The sequence below is a fragment of the Coturnix japonica genome, chromosome 14 (assembly GCF_001577835.2).
Source record: "Coturnix japonica isolate 7356 chromosome 14, Coturnix japonica 2.1, whole genome shotgun sequence".
Lineage (NCBI taxonomy): Eukaryota > Metazoa > Chordata > Aves > Galliformes > Phasianidae > Coturnix > Coturnix japonica.
In genome coordinates this window covers 3,040,911-3,066,935 of record NC_029529.1, presented here as the reverse complement: position 1 = coordinate 3,066,935, position 26,025 = coordinate 3,040,911, and the positions used below count along the sequence as shown (strand labels likewise).

The 26,025-nt window shown below is 44.1% G+C and overlaps 1 protein-coding gene across 7 annotated transcripts in view; it reads left to right on the top strand.

The window, feature by feature from the left end:
- The window catches only part of MAD1L1 (mitotic arrest deficient 1 like 1), a 307,430-nt gene that overhangs the window by 86,853 nt on the left and 194,552 nt on the right, over positions 1 to 26,025 (top strand). The window lies entirely within an intron of this gene.

The following is a 26,025-nucleotide window of genomic DNA, read 5'->3' as shown; positions in this document are numbered from 1 at the left end:
CTCACGTAGGTAAGCTTATGTGTGTGCATAAGGTCAGACTGGAGAAGTTGGGGTGAGAGAAGAAGCCAGACACGTCGTCATGCACGGGGAGGAAGGTGCTGCTGTGGGAGTGTCTGAGCAAGCAGAAAAAGAGCTCGTCTGTTGGTAGTGCTTTAGGCTTTAATTTTCAGTGTCGAGTAAAGCTTTTTGCTTGGTTTTATTTGCTCTGCACTCAATTCTGTTTAACTCTGTGTTGGTGTTGAGCCAAGGGGTCTGTGGTGGATGCATAGCAGGACCTCAAGGAGCAGGAAGCAACTGTTTGACAGGAGGATGTTTTTTCACCACTTCTGACTGCAGAATTTGGTGCCATGAGGAGTCTTGTAAGCGAGGACAGCAATTATTGCCTTTGCATCAAGGCAGCATTGCAGTCAGGGTGGTTGGGCAAAAGCTGCTTAGAAAAAGGCATTTCATCTCAGCAGCAGCCGGTCCTCCGTGTTGTTCTGGTTTGATACTGGTGTGGCTGGTTGTGATGCAGGTGAATGCTGAGCCTGATAAAAAGCCTTTACAGCCTTCTCAGCTGTGCAGCATGGCACTGGGCTCCTCAGCTCTAAAGGGAGTTTCTCAGGTGGCTTCTGAACTATTCCCTTTGATAACTGGAAATAAGTTAACAGCGGAAATCTGTTTTCTCAATGAACATGAAATAACTTTGCTATCACTACTTTAATTACTGGACTAAAAACACAATAGTACTTTGTCACGTAATGGATTGGACTCTAATATAGTACAATAGAGCCCTGAATTTGTTTGTTGTTCCCTTCACTTCAGAAATAGAGGAAAAGTTGGAAATGTCCTTGATCAGATCACAGCAAATAAACTCGTACTTTGTCAGTGAAAGTTTTCAGTATGCTGAGTGATTCCTCCACTGCCCTGCTTTAAAGGAATAAAGACTTTGCTGTTCTCTGAAAATTTATATTCCATCCAGGGAATGCTAGGAGTCCTTTGTGAAGGAGTACGTGCATTCTGGTACTTGGGCAATCTCCTCCTGGCACTGCTTCTCCCACTGGTTGCTCTCTCATGCAAAATCAGAAGGAGGAATTTCATTTAATTAAAAAAAGCACGATATTGTGATTTCAAATGAGATTGGGCAAATATACTGCCTGTTAAAAAGAATTATTTTACATTGAAAGCATATCACCTAGAATGGTATTTAATCATCTAATTAGTGGCATCAGTAGTATAGTGTGCTTCCGTCTATGTAAATTGAGAATGGAAAAGATGAGCTCTCTCTATTGAGTCTTTGTCTTGTTAAATAGGACTGTGAAAATCTAATTTGGGAGAGGCTATTATATATATGATTGAATCACCACTGCTTCTGATACTGTGGGTTTGCATTTGTGTATGTTTGACCCTCTGGTAGGGCAGTGAGCGTGCTCCTGTATTCCGAGCAAATAAGGATTGAAAGACTTCAGACACGTTTAACAGCACAAGTTTCATCCAGTAACAGCTATCTGTTCTCTGGGATCAAATTGTAACCTGGAAGTCTCAGGTCTTGAATACGTTTTAAAAGATCAATAGAAAATGATAAGCTGTTCTTCATTTGATAACAGCAATACCTAATATTTTAGTTATAAACATTCTCTCTTCAGATGACATTTGCTTTGCCGATCTGATTCCTTCTCAGATTTTATGGCTATTGAATTTTGTCTCGAGATTCAAGCAATATTTTCTGACTTTCGTGGATTGCCTGTCTTGTTCAGTATGCTTCATTTTCTACTTGCCACAGACTCTGTTTTACTTGGTTGCTCTTATATTCCCATTTCGGCACATTGAACTTCTCCCTCCATTGCTTGCTTCCTTGCCTCATTTGCTTCTTTTGGGCTTTCTTGACCTTACTCGGACATTTCCACTTGGTTTACTGTTTGGAATAGGCACAGTTGTCAATCTAGGGTACTTCTATGAGGCTTTACATCTCTTCCCTGACTGTCTCAAAGAACAGTGTTCTCCAGCCTTTGACATAGTTGTTTGGTGATCTAACCCGATTAATTCCATCTCTGACAGCGGAGTGGGGCAGGATGTGCATCCTGGTTATTACTATTGACAAACTGCTGTTTAGAGCGTTTGTTGATCACTTTCTCATGTGTATCTTGTAGATCGAGGCGGTACTTGAAGCTTTCTGATAGATGTGTTTGCAGTGAGATGAGAGTCTCGGCTTGGACACCTGGGAGATTTACAGATGCTGATGGCTTGAAGGCATTTCCCAGAGTGTCAGTCTGCTCGCTTAGGGTAATGAGAAAGAAATTAATGTTTGAAGGGATGTTTTCACTCGCTCTGTTAGACGTCCACCTGGCTGGATCTGCTGTCTGTTGTGCTGTCTTTGCTTTGGTTTCTCTCACTTTTAGAGAAATCTTTTATCTTGGCTTTATTACACAATGTCTGCCCAACACAGCGGTAGTGGGAGATCTGTGAAGTGCCGGGGAAGGACCAGATCTACCCCTGTCCTTTTTTCCTGTTTGATCTATGGCTGTATTGGCTTTGTGTATTGTGTTTACCCACAGCTCTGTATTTGATTTGAGCTTGTATTTCTCTTTTCAGGGAGCTTTCCGCTCAACTCGTGATCTGTCTGGTGTAAGCTATTAAAAGTAATCAATGTTGCTATTGAATGACTAAAATTTGAATCTCTTGGGTAGTTTCCTGTGACATGGAGCAATCCTGAAATGAAAAACCCCTTCAGAAGATCCTTATCCTGGGGTCAAGCAGCTCATTGAGCCTGTATTTAATGAGCACAAAGCTCTGGTGTGTTTGTTCCCAGAGGGCAGCTTTCAGGGGCACAAACAGACCACGTGGAGCAGAAGGGAAGTTGGAGAGAAGCAGTGAGCTTGTGAGTAGTTTTTTGAGCCTTCAACCCAATCGTGTGATCTGATAGGAAATCTGTTTCAGTTGAGCCATAATTCAGGCCATCCCCATAAAAGCTGGAGATTAGATAAGTATTGATGAACTGACTCCAGCTGACTGTTCACACCACATGTTCCTGGAGATATCTTTGCAGGAGTCAGTGTGATCTGACTCCCAGAGCTGAGAATGGCAGAGATGCATCAGAAATGGGACTAGGTAATTAAACTGTTCATTAAGCACGGCAGATGCAGAGTTCACGACTTGATTTGCCATCTGCTTTGTTTTGTAATCAGTAAAGATTTAAATGAATGCTGTCAGTTTCTCTGTCATATTGGGCCCCACGTTGTGGTTTTTAGGAGGAGGTCAGTGATCTGAAAGCACAAGGAAAGATCTGAAAGTTCAGGAGGTTTGGAGCAGGAGATGAATTAACCCTTTCTCTGGGATATGCATTGATCTTTAAATGTTGCACCTAGTAGCAATGAAGTGAGGCAAGCAGAAGCCTTGCAGCAGCCTTCATTTGGGCTCTGCACTCATGGCACACGGGTGGGCTCAGGGCTGCACCCCGTGCTGCAGGCAGTACCAAATGCCCTTCCCTGGCCAATAGGATATGATGCCTCTTCAACCTACATCATGACCCCACGTGCATCATTTAAGCAGTTGCATTATTGATGCATCCCCAGCTGTGCTGCCAGCCTCCACATGATCGCTGTCTGCTGTCAGCCCGGCCCATGCCAATCCTCTGCTCACCTCGTCTCTCCTTCTCTTGGTTTTTATAAAGCCATGGAAGCTGTCTTCCTTTTTAATGCCTGCAAAGAAATACATTCCAAAGCAATCCCACTGCTCCCTCATCTGTGGTTCTGCAGGGCAAGTTTTGTTGGGGCGAGGTAATACCTCTTAGGTCATCTTGCATAGCTTAAGAAGGGAGGAGACAAGACAGGCCTTGTGTTTGCAAGGGACTCAACAGCCCTTTAGATTGAGAACCGTACCCTCTAATTTCAGTTTGATTATATTAATCACTTAAATAGTTTCTGAAAAAAAGGGAGATTGGTTGTTATGGGGTGGGAATGATAGCAAGGAGGAAATAGGATCATTAGCTGCTGTGGGATGGGAAAGAGAGAGGTAATTGCCATCTGCAGAGTAAGAGGGGCCTGAATGGGGTCTCTGCTGAACTGTAATTTTTACTATCCAGTGTCATCTTGAATTTTAATTGAGGCTGCTCTTCTGTAGGATTCTTTCTTCTTTTTTATCCTTAGAGTGAAGGCTAACAGGCCAGATGTAGCAGAGGCTTTCATGAAGAATCTCCTCTCCTGTTAGATGGAGCCATTTGCCTTTGTGCTCATGGTTTATACAGGAGTGTCTGGAGCTGTGTTATGAGGCGTGCAGTTCTGTGATGACAGTGAGATTCAGGGTCTTTGGCTTCTGGTGAGGTTGAGGAAATACCAAGTGTTGTGTTTGCTTTTGGTGGGCTCTGCCAGCCTTGTGTTGGTGTGATGTGGGAAGGAGAGATCTGGGTTTATTATGAGGGATTTCTATCTGCTGTACAATCCAAACCCACTGTGAGTATTTTGGGTAAGTTCATCTGACGTGGAAGCATGCTGTCCTGGTTCCTGCAGTGCTCTGAATCAGAGAGTTGTCTGTTATCCTTGCTGAGATGGTCTGTGGTTGAGGTTGGCCTAACCCTGGCTCTGGGTTAATTGATTTCTGCTAATGGGCCCTTGCAGACTATAAATTCATTCAGCTGAAAAATCCTGCTCTGCTCTGAAAACTCCTTGGGCTTTATCCGTGTGTTTCATAGCTGACAGGCATGGTGTGCCCTGCAGGGAATGGAGGCTACGTGATGAGCACAGACCAGGAGCAGTTTGTGCTTGGAGATCCTGACATTCTGTTCTGCTTAGCTGCATCATGTTGGGATTTGACGGAGAAGATGGCAAGATGTTTCTAAGCCAAGAGTTACTAAGTATGGAAAGGGCGCTGCTGAGATAAGAAGCAGAAGGCAGAAATGTGGGCGTCCTGTGCCCAATTTCAGTCCTAATCCACCTCACCACCTTCTGGAGCTGGGGCAGCTGGCTCCACGCGTAGCTGTGTTGGAGATGATTTGCTCTGCTGCTCGTTGCCTACAGTGGATGCTCCACAAGGAGATTCAGCAAACGCTTATTCCAACCACTCTTTGCCTTTCTGTTTCTTTAATGTCTGCATTGGTCTACTTCACCATTCTTTTTTATCTTGCTGTCTGCATTGTAAGGACCTTTCAACTGTGATCTCCCAAATGCAACAGCTTTCTAGGATCTTTTGACCCCATTTCAAATCTATCTAGGTCTAAAATTGAGAGTGATGTTTTTTTTTCTTTCCTCCTTTGCCTATACCCTGTAATTTAGCTGCTTCTGGGTGTTATTTAGCTTTTAACTGAGTGTTCTGGCTGCAGAGGAACCTGGTTTTCCTGGAAATTGCTACACAAAATACAAATGAACAGATATCAGTTGTCAGCCTGACCGTAGCCTTGACCAGCCCTGCTCTGCAGCTATGGAAACACAGCAACACCGATGGCTTCTCCCTTGCTATCCCCTTAAACTGTAATGGCATTTAATGAAATGGTTTCATCTACTGTGCTGCCTTTCTGGCGCAGTGATCAGCATTCCACAGTAACTCCAGCGGCAATTTTAGTGGAGTTCTGTACAATCACAGCCCAACTTAGTGCTGATTTGTACTTGATGCTTCGTTATATTCATTACAAGATCTTATTTGCATGCTTGACATTTAAAAATATTGTGTTTGGAATGTGTTATTTATTTTGAGACCTTTATTAAGCAACCTCAGTCTGAGAAGGGTTTAATTGTTACTGATAGCTGAGAGTATAATTACCTCACTAAAATATCATGACTATATTAAGCAAATGGAAATTGTCTTACAGAACGAAGTGAGCACAAACCGTTTTCCTTTGAAACAGTCTGTTCCAGGGACCTGCTAACACCGCGTTGCTAATGTGACTGCAGAATCTTGCTGCAAGGAGTGCATCAGGAGAGCTGAGATCGATGGCTTTGGGAGAGGAAGTTGTCTGTGATAGTTTAGAAGAAGTTTGCTAAAACCATTTGCTAATCCTGCCCCAGAATGGCTTTTAAAGCCTATGAGATTCCCTTCATTTCAGTCTTACCTGTCTGTTTTTGGGCCTGCATTCAATGAGTGGGTCTGAGATGACCAAGATGTGCTGTTCTGCACTGCATCCTCTCAAGTGGGTTCTGCTCATCATCTGGTACTGGCCTGATTCTTCACTATGGGTGGACAGACTTCCCATTTAACTGACTCTGGGCATTCTACCTCTTTCTATACCTACGTTGGTACCTGTAGGGTTGTGTGCTGGGTTGCATAGAGGAGGTGTGGTTTGTTAGAGCAGGGCTTGGGCACTGTCAATTCTTAACAATATATATTTGAATCAGTGCCCCAGGATTCATCTTTTTTTTGTTGTTTGGCTTTTTGTGGATCTGATGAACCGTGTAGTTACAAGAACACAGAGGTCATTGCTACCTTTATAGCAGGAGCTTTTGGCAGTCGGAGACACAAGGACAGTCTCTGTTCTTATGTCTGACAATGTAAGCAAGGTGTTTAGAGCTTTCTAGCACTAGAACAATTTAGAGTATGCAGCAAAATTAAAAGTTATGTGTTAGCTTGGGGTATTTTTGAGGAAATTTATGTGTATATGTATGTATATGCATATACATACATATAGTAATAATATATTTTCTGCCAGAATAGAGACTGGTTTGTGCTTTGTCCCGTCAGCAAGAGCTATCAGTGCTCAAAGCTAAGAGGTTAGACTATGAAAATTAGAAATATGCCCATAAAAGAATTTATTTGACCTTCAGATCTCATATTTCTCTGAAAGAACGGGCTGTGCGACTTCTAAAGGTAAAATATTCAATAAAAAGAAATTAGGTTAATCCAATGTTATGGCGGAGAATTTAAACTCACCAAGGTCAGGTAATTCAAAGTTATAGTTCCCTTGATGCGTGTGCTGTAACGTTTATTCCTTTGCTTTTCAGCCCTGAATTATGAAGGATGGTGGAGTGGAGATGGCAGAAAAGCAAGTGTGGAGATGGATGTGTGCAGTGAGGGGCTTAGTGCTGGGGGGTGTTTGCAGAACAAACTTCTTTGCTCCCGGCAACGAGAGGTGGCACGGGCAGCATGCAAGGACAGGGGCAGTGACTTATGGCTTCTGAACATCTGCCACTAAGTTATTAGCTCGGATAAGCTGCATGGAAAGGGCTTTCAGCACTTCTTTGTTCCTAAAATACTTAGGGTTTGAGGGCATTAATATCTGTGCCTATTAAAAGGGGTGGTATTGCCACAGGAACTTTGAATCCCTGACTTCTCTCTATTTTAATTCCCAGCCATAGAACTGGATTAACTGGGCTTGCTTCAAGTTGAATTGCTGTGGATTTTTTTTTAAAGGATAGGAGGGAGAGAGATAATGAAGTAATTGCGCAGTGGTTTATTGCAGCGTGTGATGTGAGCCTCTGGTGGGCACAGCTGCACGACTCAGACACCAGCCACTCCGAGTGCCCTTGCAAATGAAGACCCAAAATCTATAAACCCGAAGGACTGTCTGGAGAATGAAGGAGTCTCGGATTGCTTCTGGCAGAGCATCGTGCAGTGCTCATTGTTTTGTTCAGAGCCTGTTCGCATCATCTCAGGTCAAGCGTTGCTTAAATTGATGAATATATTAGAAGTCGAATGAGGTTTTTTTTTTTTCTCTCCAAGTATTGTGGGAATGGTCTTTGACCCATGATTTGTGAGGAGAAATGAACTGTTCCCTATTTTATGAGTGCATTTGCTGGAGTAGAATTTCAGACGGAGACAACATTCTTTAGTAGGAATTGTAGTAAAAGTGTAGAATTGGTCTAGTTTCAGTTAATGAGTTCTGATGTTGTGGGATTATTATCTTACAAGCTTCTTGATAAATGGGAGATCTGCCGTTTCTCTTTCAGTGCTGTGTGGGGCATTCAGAGATGTGAGATGGGAAAAGGTGAGCTCTCCATAGAACGTTAATGTTGGGCTTTGTTCTGTTGGGAGGAGGAGAACTATTTGGATCGAGCCTTATGATTTATAGTTGTATGTAGGAAGGTCCTACAGTCCCATGGGGAATTCAGGCAGCTTTGAAGTGCAGGAAAGCAGATCCAGAGCGAGGCTTGAATGGCTTTGTGTGTTCTGTGCTTTCCATCACAGTGATGGCCATGAGCTGCTGGGAAGCCCAGTTCTGTGCACTGAGCAGGTGATTATATTGAATGGATGTGAAGTAATGCTTCGTTCTGTGCATGCTGTGCTTCTGCAGGGCACGTGCACAGTGAGCCAGCAATTCCTTCATGTGCACTTCTCCAAACAATCCCATGTCTGAATTAGCATGTGTCCCAATGTAACTACTCCCCTGTTGGATTTGAGCTTTTACTTTTTTCTTTTTCCTGCAGACAGTGACATAAACTGCAGAAATCTTCCATTTTAAACATAAACAATCGTTCTTCTATGTAAATAGTACGTTCAGTTTTACAGATAAGGGAATGCTTTCTGGCTTTAAAAAGAATCCAATTTTCCCTTGACAGTGTTCTGCCTTTGTGAAGTTATTGGGCAGCTGACCTTGTCAGGGCTGTTATTGCGTTATCCCTTCATGAAGGCCAACACAACAGAATGGCCAGAAACAAAAATGCAGGAAAAAAAAAAAAAAAGCAATTCCAAGAAATATCACCAAATCAAATCAAAATACCTTTTATCCTCCTCTAAAGTGGAGATGTTTATTAAGATGCCATTTGTTGGAGTGAGGTGCTGGGGGGGGAAAACTGCTTGTGAACCGCTTCGGGTTGTTGCTTAAAAATAAGAACACAGCGTGAGGGAGTTTTTGACCTTTAGCATGAAGTGAGCAGGAGCAGTGCTGGCCCCCCTGCAGCCTGCCCACCTTCCCCATGCATCCCCCTGCCCTCTGTCAGCAGGGCAGTGGGGAACCTCTGGCCCTGCATGCTCAGGGGGTTTCTCTGCCTCCAGTTCGTTCAGTGAGTAAATCTCAGCTGGAGTATTTCCTACTGCTCTCAACAATCCCCTCTGCTCCTGAGCAGAAACATTCACTGAATTCCGTGGCCGTCCCTTCTTGGAAGGTCTGAGCTGTGACAGGAGACACTGAGCAGCTGGTTCCTCTCGGCACTGTGCTCTCAGCTGTCAGGGAGCTGCAGGTCACAGGTAGCTCAGTGAACTGTTCATCACAGAACACGTTCATCACACATTAAAGGCTTTAAGTGAAATCTTCTCTGCCAAAGAAATGATTAAGAAAAAGCCACAAAGGCTGTTGAACCCACCCTGTCCTTTCATGCTAACCAAGATGTTTCTTATGTAACATCTATGCACATGAATTGTCACGTGTGGCGCTAGCCTGAGGCCATGTCTGTAGCACTTACATTCCAATACAGGCTTTTTACTTGCATAATAGAGAATAAAACTGCTAAAGCTACTGAAAATATCCTGAGTCAGATGCTGAAGGGCAGTAACGAATAACCAGGTCCCTGGTTTAACTCTCCAGGGGCATATGCAAACTGATGGACTTCAAACATACTTTCCAAATGTGATGCATCCCTGTGGGTAACACCAGAAGTGCAGGTAGAGGTGATGCAATGTGTGTGCTCTCCTGCATCACTTTCCTCTTTGCCCTGCCCGTGAGTTGGTGAGTTCTGAGCTTCTCGGGGCCCTTCTCCTGCACTGTTGGCCCATCCTCTGCAGCTGAGTCTGTTTTGGAGTTTGTTCCCTATCTTCATCCCTCTAAGGGATGTTAAAGTTGCTTCCTCTTGAATTTGTATCCAGCCAGGAACATCCTGCCTTTCTGAGTCTTAAGCTTCACTTGGCTGGGATGGATTTGGGGCTTTCTCTGTTAGTGTTTATTCAGTCACTGCTTCTTGCTCTGCAAAGGCAGTTGGGCTTTTTGGTTTGCTTAGTTTTTCTTCAAGGAGGTGGAGCACGGAAGGTGGAATTGTTCCTCCTTGCCAGCCAGCAGCTCACAGGTTAGTGTAATGTCACATTGCTCTGCTGGAGGAACCAGGCTGCAGCCTGAACATTGAATTACCTATCTCCAATTGAATAAGCAGTAGCAGAGGATAAAGGACTTATTGCTGACCCCAGCCTGGTAGGCCTGGGTCTTACCTTGTTTGCTGAGCAGAGGATTTGCTGTTCATAGGACACTCCTCAGCTTAAAGGACTTGCAGGCTGCTCCTCAGCTGCAGTTTGTTCTGCACAGGGATGTGCCTCTGTGCAGGGGAACGGATACCCACAGATCTGCTTCCCAACTTTTGGTTTGTAATTAGCTTTTAATATAGTTAAAAGAAAGCTATTCAAATCAAACGTAGATTAGAGAGCTCATGTCTTTCATACCAATCAAATGAAGAAAAATGTTCTCATTTAGCTACGCTGCTGCATTGGGAAAGTGAGATTATTGCTGCTCTCCTTGGGAAGAGCTGTTGGGATTACAAGGTGTTTTCACACAGACCGATGGGTTTTTTCCTTACACTCCTCTTTGTCCATGGAAATAACTCTTTAAGAGTTGTATCTGATGAGAAACTCTGCAGGAGAGGTGGAGAATCTTACATTGTCCTTTCCCTTTTGTATCTTGGAACTTAGTTTGGAGTTCAGTGTGTTATAAATATCTCAGCATCAACCCTTGGTAGGCTTCTGAGAGCTGTTAAGAACTAATGAAGGTTAAACACTCTCTATTTTGGGAGCCTGAATGACACTGTCACTCACAGTGTTTTAGCAGCACTCGCTGTTTGGTGCTGTACTTTTCCTCCTCTCATCACTGCATGGTAGTGAAACACTCCCTTCTCTCAGTTATGCTGGGGAAGGAGAACTGCCATGCTCAGATGGAATGGCTGCAAACCTGAGCCCATGTCAGTCAGCTCTGTAGGGGAGAGCTTCAAATCCCAACTCACTGCATCTCACCCTCAGAATATTTGGTCCCTCCGTTCCTCATGAGGACACAGTACAGCAGTACAGGTGCACTTTTGCCTTAGGTGTGTGAAAATGACCTTCCTTGTACAGCGAGTGCCCTGCTGCAGCATAGCTGTGTCCCTGTCCCACAGCATTAGCATCAGCTTTGCACTGGTTCCCTACATCTGGTGACTCTCATCATGTCCTGGGAGCATCTCAAATGATTTTGGTGAGCCTGTGCTGGAGTAAGGATCTGATTTTCTCCTGGAGCAATGCTGCTCGAGTGGTCTTGCTGTGAAGGCTGTGGGTTGTTGTACAGGCACAGAATGGAGCCCTTCCTTCTACAGACCATGGCTTGCCAGTGTGTCCCCAGGGATGTCACATCCCCGAGTGATCCAAGTCACACATCTGGGAGCTGATTGTCTGACAGCTGCTTGTTTGGACACTGCATGAGATCCAGTATTTCTGCTTCCACTTTGCATTCAATTGCATTTGTGTGTGTTCACTCTGCTTATCTGTGTATGCTCTCCCCTCATTATTAATTTTTTTTTAGCTCCTGAATGCCTCACTCTCGTCTCTCAGCTCTGCTAACATTAATATTTTATGTTGTCAGCACACATCTTGCTGTTTGCCCCTGTTTTTAGCACTAATCAGTATAACCGATGGAAAGTTCTGGCTCTGATCCCCAGCTCAGCCTGCATTAATTGCTTCCTGTGGTCAGATGCAGTGGGCTGCTCCTGCCTGCTTTTACCCTGATGGGTATTTGACTCTCACACAGTGAGTAAAGCTGCGGGTGCTGGGTCGTTTCTATAGACTTTCAAACCCCATATTCCCTACTTTGCTCTCTTGAAAGTTCTCCCATGAATTGTTAACCAGTTAGGCTTAAATTACTTGAACGAAAGCTTACGCTTATCTGTCTCTATTTCATCCTCTTACACCCAACTAAAGAAGACACTTTGTAATTCTGAATCTTCTTGACTAATTTTCTTAATGCTCAGGTGAAACTTCCCCTCCGATGACTCCAATTTCCCAGAGCCACTTTATCTCCTTTCTCAAAGCAGATAGGAGGAAGTCTGCTAATGCCTCCCGTACAATAGCAGTTTTTAATGATAAATCATTTTATTCCTTTTGTCTGTTGCCACTTCAGTTATGTTGGTCTTGGATGAGCATTTGGCTTTGGGATTGTTCTTATTCTGCCTCCTCCTCCTGCATTGCGGGGTCCTGAAGCGCTGGGTTGTCTCTGTAGAGGCTGCTGGGGCTCCTTGGAGCTGATGGGCTGGGTAACTGCTCTGCACACACAGCTGCCCATCTCAGCTTGGTTTTCTTTCTGTGTGTTTCCATTATGATTAAACTCATCCACCTTTAAGTATAAGTTATTATTGTTGCTGCAGCTTTTGTTTGCTGGAAGTTCTCCAGGATGTTTTATATTGATGTGAACTTTCTTCACTTGACACACGCACCAGGGTTGTCCATGTTTTGATGCTTGACTTTGTTTTCATCTTTATGAAACTTGGGATGATCAGATGGCAGATAAAGACAGGCTGTAGTTTGGCCATTGGGTGAGAATACCCAGCTCTGAAAATCAAAAACCTTACAACTCATCATAGATACACTTACAGTGTTTTTATCAACTTATTCCGGTATCATCTTTTATTTGTCCTCATAGCTGTTACGTGCGCTTTTTATTCTGTTTCTTTCTACTAGAAAATCAGATTAGATTTCAACATAACTCCTCAAAGCTGCATGAACTAATGCCTGGTTTAAAGTGGATTAGCAATCAGCATGTATAAGGGCTATTCTGTGTAAGGTGAATCCTAGAAGGAACACCTGCATCTTTAGTAATTCGTGTGGCAGTAGAGATTTGCTTCTTCAGCTGGAACCTGTTATGTTAAAGGTCACTTTATTGAGATTTGTGCTTCCATATTCATAGGAATGGGCTTTGTTCTGAGCATTTGCAGTCGCCGCAGTTTTGAAGTTGCCAAGCTGGATATTTTCTGTATCTTCTAGCTATGAAATCCAGGTTGATGAATAAAGTGAAACGTCTGCTCCTGATAAGACATGTTAAAAAAGAAATAAAGTCAGAGGGGATAATAGAGTGATTTTGTGGTTTTTGTACTCAGCGTGGTTCAGCTGATGGGAGAACATGAAATGATAGGAGCGGGACAGCTGGTTGATGGGCTTGGGTGACAGTTGTAGACTGATGGTGTAAATCAGGTTTCTTTGCTTAATGATGTGCCTGTGATCTGGCACGACAAATTTTCTAGGTCACCCTTTTTGCTTATTTCTGTGGCTTTTATTCTTTGAATCCTTTGGAGAATGGCAGACTTAGCGAGATATGCATTTGTATTTGTCTTTTGCATTGTTTCAATCTGTATTTGTTAGAACAGCTCCATATGTATTGCACGCGTCTGGGCTGGAAAGGATGTGGGTGACCCACATCCATGTGCAGGTAGGCATTCATCCCTCCCTTTGGCCCTAACAGTGCGTGTTTGGCCAGTCCTGAGCGGAGTGGATATTAGAAAAGCTGGTGATCTGCCTTAAAGAAGCATCCCGTCTATGATTCTATTTCTTCCTCTCTTACAGCTTTATGTGCCTTTTGTGTTATTTCACTGGGTAGATTTTCACGGCTCTCATCTTTGCATTACTTCCTATTTTTTCTTGCATTTGCTGTGCGGTCTTAGCAAAGAAGGTGGCTGCAAACAGCCCTGAGCTCTCCAGCTTGTTATGTGATGCCCCTTGCTGTAGCCAGTCCTTCCTTCCTCCAGTTCACCTGCTAGATCTCGGTGCTCCAAGTTCTACTGGTCCTTCTTTCAGTTCTGAGGAAACCCAGGGACTAAGGGCTCTGTCCTTGGCTTTCTGCCTTAAAGATGCTCCCAGCCACCATGCAGGGAAATATTGCTTTCAGTGATGTAAAAGAATGTTACGAGTCAGCTCTGTGCTGTTGGGGGTCTCAAAAGCAGTCTGGTCCTATACCAACTCCCATCAAGCAGCGGGATGCTGCTTTGCAGCCGGATCCAACCCACCCAGTAACACTATGTGATGGTTTTCTATTGCACTTCATCTCCTTCCATTTACCCTGAGAAATTTGTTTGAAATTTCATGTAATTGAGCGCCATTCATAAAACCTGTCAGTTCAATTTGGAAAATGGAAGTCATGGAGCAATGATTACATCTTATCGTCCATCGCCCATTTTGCTCTTTGAGATCTGAAGGGCTGCGTGCCGCTCTGTTTCATCAGGTTTTCTAACAATGAAATTGCTTTGCTCTTCAACCTTGAGAGTTTTGTGCTTACTGCAGGCTGAGGGGATACAGGGCAGAGGACAAAGATGGGCAGCACGTGCAGAACTCTCTGTTCCCCATCCCAAGTGGGATTAATGAGGGCTGTGTCGATGCCAGATGGCAGTCACCATCATCACCAAACAGCAGAAATACGTCTAAATATTGTCTCTGCAATTGGTCTGTTCATTCTTTCTCCATGGTTTAGCCTGGCAGTGATCTGCAGGCAGCACTTAGGGACCTCCTAAGAAGATCCCGTGTAGAAAACTGTCAGAACAGATTGCCGTATGGATTTTCAGAGGATTAAAGTTAATTAAAGAGCTCTTCCTCGCTTTCATTTCCTCCTATCTGCCAGCTATTTACATGCTAATGTAGGGTCTACCGGGAGAATAGGAGAAATGTCAGCACAGGGCATGTTATCACACATGGAAACAGTATAAAATAATGAGCTGAGCAATGTATGTATGTGTGTGCCTGTGTGCAACTTGACAACTCAAAGCCCGTAGCTCTGCTTTTTGCATATTTTCAGTAGTGTGTGATCTTACTGAATATAATTCACTCTGTTACATCTCACACTGCATAATTTAATACTTCATTCACAATAGTATCTTTACATAAGCAATTTTATAAATAGAGAGCTTTAAGCGCTTGTTAAAATCGGTCTTGTTTGAAAGAGGAAATCTCCACAGAAGGAAGGAGCTTTTCTAAGGGGAGCAGGGAGCTGGAGCACGGCTTCGGGTGTGGGATGGCATCTCCTGTTGCCTCCTTGCAGCAGCATTAAGCAGAGCAGGTGCTCAGTGTGTGAGCAAACTGAGAGTGACTGTAATCGTTTTCTGCTCCAGTTGCGTTATTGCTCGCCCATTCCATTTTCACTTTGTTTCAGAGGATTATATTTTCAGGTAGTTTTTCAATATCTTCCGTTTTAACACTTGATTAAAATTGCTACACAACAGCTGAAATAGAATTGATCCCAGGTTGCGTTTCAAGAGGGAGTTTAATGCTTCAGCAAAATGAGAAGCCTCGCTGTCTGCGCTTCTCAAGGAAAAGATGCAAAACACCCACTTTGTTGAGCCTGGGCACAGAGATCTTCCAGCTGCTGAGGGCACTGAGGGTAATTAAGTGTCCAGGCACCAAAGGCAGCTGGGGGCACCATTTGTATCCTGCAGTGCCATTTGTGATGTGAAGTTACTGCCCAAGTGTGGCAGCTCTACAGACCTCTGCTCAGATCTTCATCCCTCAGCTTGCTGTGAAACATCTGTTCAGCATCCTTCTTTTTCTCCGCTTCAGCCTCTTGTGGTTTTCCTGGTGTGGAACACGGTGCTCGAAGATGTCGAGTGGCTGTCGCTTGGCCTTGGGAGTCAGTGGGACGTTCTGAGAGAGAGATAAAGAGAAGGGAGAGGAAAATCCTTTTGCTGAGAGAAGGAGGGAGAAGCTTCATCCCCTCTGAGCAGTCCCAAGTCATCTCCTACGTGCTTCCAAACTCACAGCTCAGATTTCTGGGCAGGTGCTGAGAGATGCCCTGGGATTTTGGTGTCTGAGTTCTCATAGTTGATATTCCACAGCTGCTCCTGAGAGCCAGCCCAGCAGCGCTGAGCAGATGAAATGCTCCATGTGATGGCCCTTGGCTGGGATTTGTTCCCAGTGTGCTCCTAAAGCATCATCCAGGAGTGCTCCTGGAGCAGCTGGGTGCTGCTCGAGGTTTGTTCCCTGAGCTGGGGGTTGGCTGAGTAATTCTGAGCCATGCGATGTGCCGAGTTCCTTATGATGAAGAAAGCCAATGTAATTTTAGCCTAAATCCTATTGCTAAGTGCAGTTGGGGAATGTGATAGAGCTGCCAGCAGGAAGGCAGGGAGCCCTCCAAACTCATTAGGGATGGGAAATACATCTGTGGTAGTGGAAGAGAAGGGAGGTAACATGTATGTATGTACCAGGTATCTCCTGGTAAGAGCTGACATGTCTGTGTGGTGCCTTTCCCAGCTGGTGGAGGATGGGTGCTATGGAGGATCTCACATGGCTGTGCAGCTGCACCATAAGATATGTTCATATTTTGTTTATAAGCGTTAGTGGTTGCCACTTTCCTGTGGTCTGAGCTCATACAGAGGCTCTGACTTCAGTCATATGTGGGGGAGGTTTAATGGTTTTTTTTTGGGTGAAGTTCAATCTTCCATCAGACTGCTGACATTTGATAACACATCTGAAGGATTTTACTGCAATTAAGAAGCAAAATTATTCAAAAAGTGGGAAAAATTAGGAACTCAATGAGACTACCGCAGCCAGACGGGACAGTTGTATTGCTTGTTATATGTGTTTGAGAAGACATCTATTTTCAACAGCTAAGGCTGAATGTTTTTCTGTAGACAATGCAATTTACCGGTGAAAAATTGGAGGATTTTGTTTTCAGGTATTACCTGCATATTTTGCCGCTTTTTGCAATAGACCTTTTCTGAGGCCTATAAATATATGGGCCTTTGTGAGGTGTTTGGTTGCAGTGCCTCCGTTGTGGTGCCACAGGGAGGAGAGCGTAAATCTTTTCTGAGAATTAAAACTCTCCAGTGCTGGTGTTTGTCTGATTTGTGGGTCACAAGTCCTTGGTTCGCATCCTTTCCTTCCAGCCTTCTGGTTGGTGTTGATGTAGGTGGATATTGGGAGCAGAAAGTGATGTATTGGTTACCAATAAAAGGAAGAGTTTCACATAATGATTTTTTCTTTTCCCTGTCGCTTCATTAGCTTTTTCTTTTTTATATATTTATATATAAATGAATATTTTATGTTAGTTTGGTTACTGAAACTTCAGTAGAGCGGATCAGGAGGCGCTGCAGGACTCCTAAAACTGAAATTAGATTCTTGTTTTTAATTTTGGGCCGTCCCTGAAGGAAGGCAGTGAAGGAGCAACCAGGAGCAGTGAGCAGCATGAATATTTGAGGTGAATTGTTTTTCCTGTATGCCAACCTCCGCTGAAGACCCCTGTACAGAAAAGGATGGTTTTGCAGACCTGAAAGATTCACCTCCCAGTGATGCCTTCTAAGAAAGCTGTGAAGCACCAGGATGATCTTTGGTGCTTGAGACTTCTCTCCAGACTCGTGTTGTCCCATGATGAAAAGCTCTGCATCCTGGCTGAATACAGTTGCTGACAGCCGCAGTGTTGCAGGGGGAAAGTGATGCTTAGCACTTGCAGAAATCAGTAAATTAAAGCGCTGGAGAGGTCTGGTTCATTGGGTGTTTTCTGCGTGATAGCTTTGTGAATGGCTCTGATAGAAAAGAGAGGTCATGAATTCTGTGCTTGCATCCGTGAATGTTGCTAAGAAAGCTGAGATGCTGACAACACCTTTCCTGTTAATGTGTTTTCCCATCTCCAGCACAGATGACCCCTTGATATACGATAGCTCTTAATACATTTGGAAACTGCCTCTCCTGTAATTAACTTCTGATGGAATAAAGCATGAGGCCACAGGGTTACAGATTCAAAGAGACTTCAACAGGTTTGAAAACGATACATAGCAGACTTTCTCCCATTCATGTAATTAAGCTTCATTATTTTGAATTGGTTGTGAGGTCTGGAGCACAGATAAGTAACAAGCTCTATGTTGTGTGCAGCAGCAGCAACTTTTAGTTGGGCTGTGGCCAGGCTCAGCATTCCTCTGGCTGCAGGACCTATGTTAGTTTAACATCATCCAAAGCACAAAATAATATTGAATTGCTCTCCACTGGTCCAGGCTGGGAAAGCTCCCAGCACCTTCCAGCTTTTGATGCCCAGAAGTAGACAGCATCAATAGCAGGCAGTACGGTGTTCTGCTCCTAGGGGTGGAATGTTGCACAGTGACTCTGTTTGTTGGACATGAAGTTGTGGAATTGCTGCTCCAGCAGCTGAAGGTGTTTTGGAGTGTCAGTGCAGGCATTGCAGTTTGATGGGGCTTTGCTTTAAGGAAGCTTGTGCTGGACCAAGGCAGCCCTAGAGCTGGATAAAGCTTATGTGGTTTGGCTGAGGACAGCCACAGTGATAGCGAATGTAGACTAGCAATAAGGATGCTCAAATACATCTGAGATGAGAAAGATCGGTCGCACAATCCCTAGAGAAAGCATCAATTTTCACACAGATCTGGGACAGATGGGGAGCACATCCTTCCCTATATTCTGCTTTTTGTTGGGGATGCAAATTGTTCACCAGTACCTTACAGCATTTAATCTGTGGTGATTGTCTTCAATGTCTGTCTCTCCATCATATTCACCTTCCCTTGGGCTGCAAGTCACCCGCATGTGTGTCTTTGTGTTAATTTGTCCCAGTTCACAGGCATAGCATCATTAGTGGAACAACGCTGCTGCTGTAATTACTGTGGGATTTGTGCACAGCAGTCTGCTGTTTCATTGTGGTGCACCTACTCTTTAATCTGCATGGGCCATCTGCTTTATTTCTTAACTAAAAGTTGTTTTGTTTCTGCTTTGCAAGAGCGAATCTGTTGCTCCTAATCTCCTCTGTTTAGAAAAGCATTGCAGCGAGGATAAATTAAATCTAACTTTGTTAGATCGTGCTCATTTTGGTAAGGTTTTTTTCCAGGTCATACCCCATAGTTTTGCAGTGTCCAAGTTTTGCTTTCCTCTGAGGTTGCAGGGATGTTCTAAAAGCACAGCTCCGTAGTATGGTTAATTCATGCTTGCTGTAAGTCTGACAAGTTGAAACCGTGTAAAATCCTGCTGTTGGCCATAGATAAAATGCACAAGAGCTGCCCCACATCCTTCAGCACTGCTTGTCCACTCAAAGCCATTAAACTATTGGAGTGATCAGGTCCAAGACATGAATTTCTCTGGATTTCTTGGGATCTGTGTGTGTCTCTTCTCCATTTTGCCTCTCCCTGTCCAGAACTCCAGGGCTGAATGGAGCAGTTCTTTGTTATGAGCCCAGTCCCTAAGCTTGGGCAGTCCAGAGGCACAAAAGCAGATTGTTCGAGTGGGATGTAACGCTGACGTTTCTGTTCGAGAAAGCTTTTATTTCCCGGAAAAATGGGTCCATTAGATGGCGGTTTTGAGAAGTATTATTTGGTGTGGTCAAACCGGATGATTTGGGATGTTTCAGAGGCATTAAAATAAGGTTGTGAAATGGGAGCAGTGGGGATCTTGCAGCGTGTGTCATTTTTGTGGTGGCCCGAAGGAATTTACAGCCTGGCGTTACAGTGACACGGCTTTGTCGTCATCTTATATGCCTTTAAAAGTGTTCCCGTTGTCAATAAATGAGAACGACAGTGATTCGTGCCTTCAAGAATATGAAATGAGAAAAATACACATTCTTAGGTCTGTTGGCAATTTATTTTTCTTATAACAGGAACATTATTTCAGCCTGAGCCTATCTTTCCATGCCATTAAAAGTAGGTGCGTTTGGTGCTGAGGTGATGAAATAGCAGCATCGAATCAGGCAGTTTGCATCTTGTCGTTGTTTAAGAAACAAAACAAAACAGCAAACCACCACAAAAACCCAAACATTATTTCTCATAAGATGTTTTGGAGTGCAGCAATCATTCAGAAAATGAAAAGATCCTTTGTCTCAGAGGCTCTTCTGTTTGGTTCTTTAATCTGAGCAGCTGTCTTTCTCCTTCCCCGTGGGAAGTTGCGGAGGGTAAATAACATGGAAATTCATTTGACGATGGAGACGTTAAGGGTTGGCATGGACAATTAATTTGTCATTAGACAGAATTAATCTCATTTGATCCTTACATGGCTTTGTTGCTGCATGTAAATTGAGCAGCTTGACGAGTTAGCCTGCACCTTCAGCTCTGCTCAACCTGCTGCAGTGTGGCCCTGTGAGCAATGTGAGCAGTGTGGCTGTGAGCAATGTCCTTCCTCGCCTGTGTGCTACGTGCAGGTTGAGGGGAGCTGTCTGGGTTTCTGTTACCAGACGTCTTATCTGGGTTTGTGAGACCTGAAAGTTGTGCTCAGCACAGCTGGGATGTTGAGGTTTTGGGGCACATGTAACAGGAACGCTTCAGAAGTGTTCACACTTGTTAACATCTCTGCCTTCTTTCTTCTTGAAGCAGAAGTAGCTGCACAAAAGCAGTGATCCCTTCCTAAACAGAGCTGGTGCATAGATGATATAACACAGATTATGTTGGTTTCAATGAGAATGATGTAACTGGAAGACCCCTGGCCAGAGGGTTGACAGACCTTGTCATCTCATTCTGCTGGGATGCTGAATGGCCACAGCCCCTTCATCTTACTGGACGTCAGTCTTTGCTTCCATAAAGCAGAGCTGCTGATGCTGAACTTCCCTAATGCGCTGCTTCTAACACTTTACTATGTAGGGTTGATACGTCAGGAGACAGCACTGTTCCAGTAGGAGCAAACAAGGAAGAGACTGGCCTGTAAGTGGCAGGGAAATGTGAGATTTACCCTTCTTGGCAGTTCTTTTCCATTTGAAAAGCAAACGTGAGAAATGCAGTTTAACTGTTTCCCCCAGTGAATGTAGAGCAGAGGAATCTAAGGGATGAAATCAGACCTCCTGAAGAAATATAAGGCTGGGCATCCATTATCAGAGGTGATGCATTAGTAACTAAATGGGTTCTAAACATAGAGGGAAAGATGGTAGATGAGAAGAAAAGGAGGAAAAAGCCCTGAATACCCATTAGCATGCCAGACTGTCAGCAAGCTGAGTAGGAGAGCAATGTGAAAGCAAGTGTTAGTGATGGATAGCTGTCCTCCCCTTCCATCTTGCTGCAAGTCCACACCAGCCAGTGCTTTGTGCATGCTTTAACCACCCAGCAGACAGGCCCTCGTGTCTTGGTCAGCAGCCTTGCTCCTGTTTAAAGCGTTCTGGTAGCAGTCACAGTAGTGAATTGTCTTAATGCCGAACAGTGAAATCAGCCAAGTCGAGTTTTGTTTCCCATCTCCTGCCACCTCTGTGCTCTTCCTGCCAGCTTGCATGTGCTGTGTGCTATAATGTACATGTGGTGGCACTGCCCGGCCCTCTGCTTCCTGCAACCCCCCAAGCAGTTGTCCATCGAGATCACCCACATGCCCAAGAGCTTCCCCTGCAGCCTGTGTCTGATGTGGGGCACTGTGGCCCTGGGTCTGCTCTGCTGGGTGATCAGCACAGTGCCATCAGTATCGATGGGCTGTGTGACACCTCCTGTGGCAATACGAATAGCAGCCGTACCCATCACCTTCCATTCATTCAAACTTTAGGCTTTAAAGCCACTTCAGAGACCCCCTGTTTCTTTGTGTGGGTAGTGGGAAAGAAATTACTGTTTAGAGCATAGGGGGAGTTGCTTTTCTTTTCTCTTTGCTGTTTGCCTCAGTAGGTTAAATTGTCTAATGACTTTAATTCTAAACTTTTTGAAGCATTTTTAGTTTTAAAAGTATTCTTTAAGTATGAAATCCATGTTTGAAGTGCAAGAACGTTGAATTTAGAGAATAACGATCACATTCAGCTCCATTCGGTGGCTGATATTAAAGAGACAATTAGGTATGATTTGTGAAAGGGAGCAACCTCTGCAGAGTGCGGTACCTGCGGGGCGCAGCGGCACGCTCTCTGATCTCAGCTAATAAGAGTGGGATCTAATATTAGAGTTTGCCTTGTCAGGCAGCCTGTGTGAGCAGGACGGGGTGAGTGTATGATGCACAAAGCGGAGCCTTTGTTGGAGAGGGGGGAGGTAGAGAGAAGCTGCCATTTCTTTGTTTATCGTCCTGAACTGTTGATAAAAGGGGAAACAAAAAGTCTGATAATAATAATAATAATAATAATAATAACTAAATTCTTTTAGAAGTGTGCGGTCAGCACACCCGTGATTCCCATAGGCATGGAAACTTCAGTGGTTCAGCTTATTCTGGAAGTCAGGAGAGAGACATGTCTTCACTCATGTAAAAGGCTGCTGTAGTTTGGAACAGATAGCTGGATCTGCTGGAACAGATAGCAAACTTGCTGAGGATTGTACTTGTAGGCTTAGGGTGATCACTTCTATCAGGTACTGCTGTGGCAGCTCAGGGTGCAGGCAGGGCTGCTGCTCCACGTCCTGCTGTACAGCTCCTACTGCTGCTTGCTGGACTCCAGGCAGATGTTTTGCACAAGGAGTCTTTTTCATAGCATTGATTCTTGACTTTGTGTTTAGCTTCCTTGATGTGCACAAGGCAGAGGCAGAGACAAGCAGCTTGCTGCATTCTGGGCACTTCTGTTCTCACGTTCTATTCTGAGTTTCTTAATGTGAAAGATCTCATGTGTGTTGTTACTAGAAGTGAGGAGGCAGGGACGAGCCTGAAAAATAATAGCTGTGAGTGGAATCAGAACAGCTTTTTGGAGAAAGCTGAGGAGAGGGGCTGCATGAGCTCTCACTGAATGATTTGCTTGTGTTACCTGTTATCTGCCCATCTTTGTGGGTATGGCTCATCCTGTCCTGCTGGTACATGGAATATAAGAGAGGCCAAATTTTAGCTATTTTAGCTTAAGCATGTCTGAGTTGTCCAGGAAGTTCTACGTCTTGGGTCTGTTGTGGTTTGGAGGTAGGAGTTCACATTCGTTCTCACCTGCTGCTTTCCAGCTCCCCCCACCACATCAGGTGCCAGGGGGAGACCTCAGCCCTCTGCTCCTGCATCTTTCCTCTTGACAGTCAGTTCTGCTCAGTGCGAAGGAGTTGTACCCAGAAGTAGAAATGCTGATAGTCCCATTTTCTTCAATAATACACAGCAGATGTTTAGTATGGAAACAAAACGGTGGTTTTAGTCTGTAACAAAGCAGATCTGCTGAATGCTGGGCCTGTGGTCTTTATTGCTGCGTGGTTTGGCTGAAAATAAAACACAAACAAATATGAGCGTGCATAATGTTGTGATCAAATATTAATTAAAAGATTGCTGAATGGTTTGGTTTTAAACATTTAATCGTCGTTCTTTTTCAGATGTATATAATGAATATGTTTCCTAAATAATGTTTTTCTTCTGCTAAACTGATTTTTTCCACTTGTTTTTAATGAAGCTTAACTCCCGTACTTTGCATTTTGTGTAATGGTTTGAGCATAACGTTCTTGATGTCAGTGCAGTTCTGAGGATAGATTTTGTTGACTTAATATTGCAGAGCCAGTGGAGGGAGAACAAAGAGAGGAACGTTTTTTGTCTGCATGAATTAAGCAGCGCTCCAGCAGCTCTCTGGAAGGAAGGCATTTGCTGAGTGGCAGCTGATATTAACATTAACCCAACTAACTTGTAGGTTATTTAAAGGTAATATTTTCATTTGGAAACATTTGAAATTCAAGGAAACCCGCGTGTGTGGGCAGTTATCACAAGGACTGAAGGTGCTTTCTTAAGTATAGGAATGCTTTCTCTTCTTGAGCAGGGGGGGTTGCCTGCAGTGCATCCATCTGCTCACAGCTGCACCCCCTGGTTGGGCAGCTTTTGTGAGAGCACCTGGGCCTGCAGCTCTGGAGCTGGGCTGAAAATAAACCCCACAAAACAAAGTGAAGATGGGACTTGTTTACCTTAAAAAGCAGTTGAAGAAGAGGTGACGAGTTGATAGCTGGCAGTCTAATGAATGGTTTAGAGAAGTTGTTTGGGAGCTGTTGTTTTCCTTGTCTGCGCGGCACAAGAACAAAGGTGTTCAATGGAGCTGAAAGGTGGCAAATTAAAAACTGATAAAAGAAAATACATTTTCAAGCGATGGAAGAAGCTGTGGGATTCATTTCCACCAGAAAATTGGCAAGGTCATGAAATTCATTGGGGTTCAGAAGGAGGCTGGATATTTACGTGAGCAGTGAAAATATCCAGAGCAGTTGTCAGTGAGAGGTTGTTTTTCAGAAGCATTTGCTAAATGCTGGTTTTATGGGGGTTGGGAAGTCCAGGGTGAAGTTGGGACTGGAATGGAGGCAGAGCACCGCAATCCCAAACCTGCATGGTGTGTGTTCTGTACATCAGAGCCCCTGTGCCTCTTGGGCACCTGATGTTGTTCTTTAGCACACCTGGGCCTGGGAGGAAGGGCAGCCCAGGACAGCTTGTGGTCTCTGCCAGCCAGCATTGATGCTAACACAGGGTTCCAATTCCAAAGTGCTACAAATCTGGGCTCAGGAATCCAGAAGGGAGAGGTGGCAGATCTCTTTCAAAAGTGCAGCTTGATGGACATTAATGATCAGATGCTGTGTGGCTGAACCTCTTGGGAGAACTCAGCTTGATGCCTTCCCTCCCATCATCAGTGCCCCTTCTTATCTCTTTTGCTTCACCAGCTTTGGCTGCAGGTTGTGTTCAAAGTGTTTTCAGGGAGCAGAAGGCTCTTTTGCAGACACTAAACAAGCCTCCTACTCTGATGCAAGGGAGAGAAAGTGAAGGAAATAGCTGAAGAGGAGCTGAGGTTTGGGGATTTTGCTTCACTGTCTGAGAGCAACCCCTGCATATGGGCTGTTGGTTGTGCTAATGAGATGTGTTCTGTGCTGACAGAAGAAACTGATCTAACAAGGCCAAGGAGATGCTGTTTGGTGCAGCTCGTGCTTCTAACCTCTTCTTTCCTTTTTCTTTTCAGTGGCTAAAGTTGGTTTATATGCTTGAAGTGCTGAATTTGTTACTCACTCATGTTTTCAAGTGATGCAAGTTAAACATGCAACCCACATGGTTTCTGTAGTGCTAAATCCGTATTATGGCCACACTGCAGTAAACTGTGGAACTTTAGTTCAAAGTAATGGCTTATTATCACCTGGTCTCAGATCAGTCACTGGATGTGATGAAATAAGCTCTCTTAAGCTTGCCCAGACTCACCGGGGGTGACCGACGGGATGATCTGAGCTATGATTTCTGAGACTTATTGAAGTTCTTGATGTTTTATATCCTGAAGTTATGAAGTGGAGGGAATATTTTGTGAATTAAGTAAAATCTAGAAAAGGAACGTTTTCTAATAACGCAGCTGGGTGAAGCTTTAGCTGGAAGCCCTGCTTTGTTTGCCTGGTTCAAAAAGCCATGGTTGCTCTATTTCTAGAACAGAAATAAGTCTGTAAGGAAACCAAGAAATTACTGAGTATAATTTAACATATTGAACTGATTAGATGAACTTGGTTCTCTATTTTTTTAATTTTAGTTTAGTTTATTTTTGCAGAGATACCCACACTGGCTTACAGCATGGCTCAGTTTATTTTCTTCCCAACTTAATAATAGTTAAGAGGTTAAACCTGCAGGAAATTGGCTTTTAAGGGATTTAAGAGGCCAGAACCTGGGTAACTTACTGGGCAGAAGGAGAAAGAAATCAGAAGGCAAGGAGTAGGCGTAGGGCTGAGTTTTTCTGTGCTGTAGACGCTGTCAGAATAGAAGAATCTGATGCACAGCCACAAATAGCATTGAATAACATTTTTCCCCCCCTTTTACTTTTTGAATGAATGAATAAAATACCAGTTATTTATTGGTGGTAAGCGGGGACGAATACATTTTCTGTCAGTCGCATGCCTTCCTTCTGCCAATGATGATAGTGGAGTGGCTGGGGGGAAGCAGCGTGTGGTGTTTCCTTTCCTTTTACTTATTTTTTAATGATCATTTTTCAAATGGGAGCTGAATTCATGGTGCCATGTAGCTGTCGGAGCAGCGTGGCTCAGTTCTGAGCCAAGTGGATACGGCAGCTTCACACTCATGTGGGATTGCCACTGTCTGAGCAGCGGGGCTGAGCAGTAGAAAGAGGATTTGGGATGAGTAGATGAGACAGATAGAAAACAGAGCTTGTGCTCGAGAGAGGCAGTGGTGAAACATCCCAGTGGAAGGCAGTTAAACGAGGGAAAAACCCCACCAGAACAGCCATAAAATTATTTCACAGCGGGAGGTTAGGAAACATAACTAAACATGTTAAACTTACTGTGAAGCAAGAGGACCCCAGGGGTATTTTAGTCAGATAATATTTAGTTTGCTGCAGTGTCAGCTGTATGATTGCTTGTCATCTGGCATATGTGTGTGTGCTATAAGCAGAATGAGGCTTTTAGAGACCATGAACAATTTTCC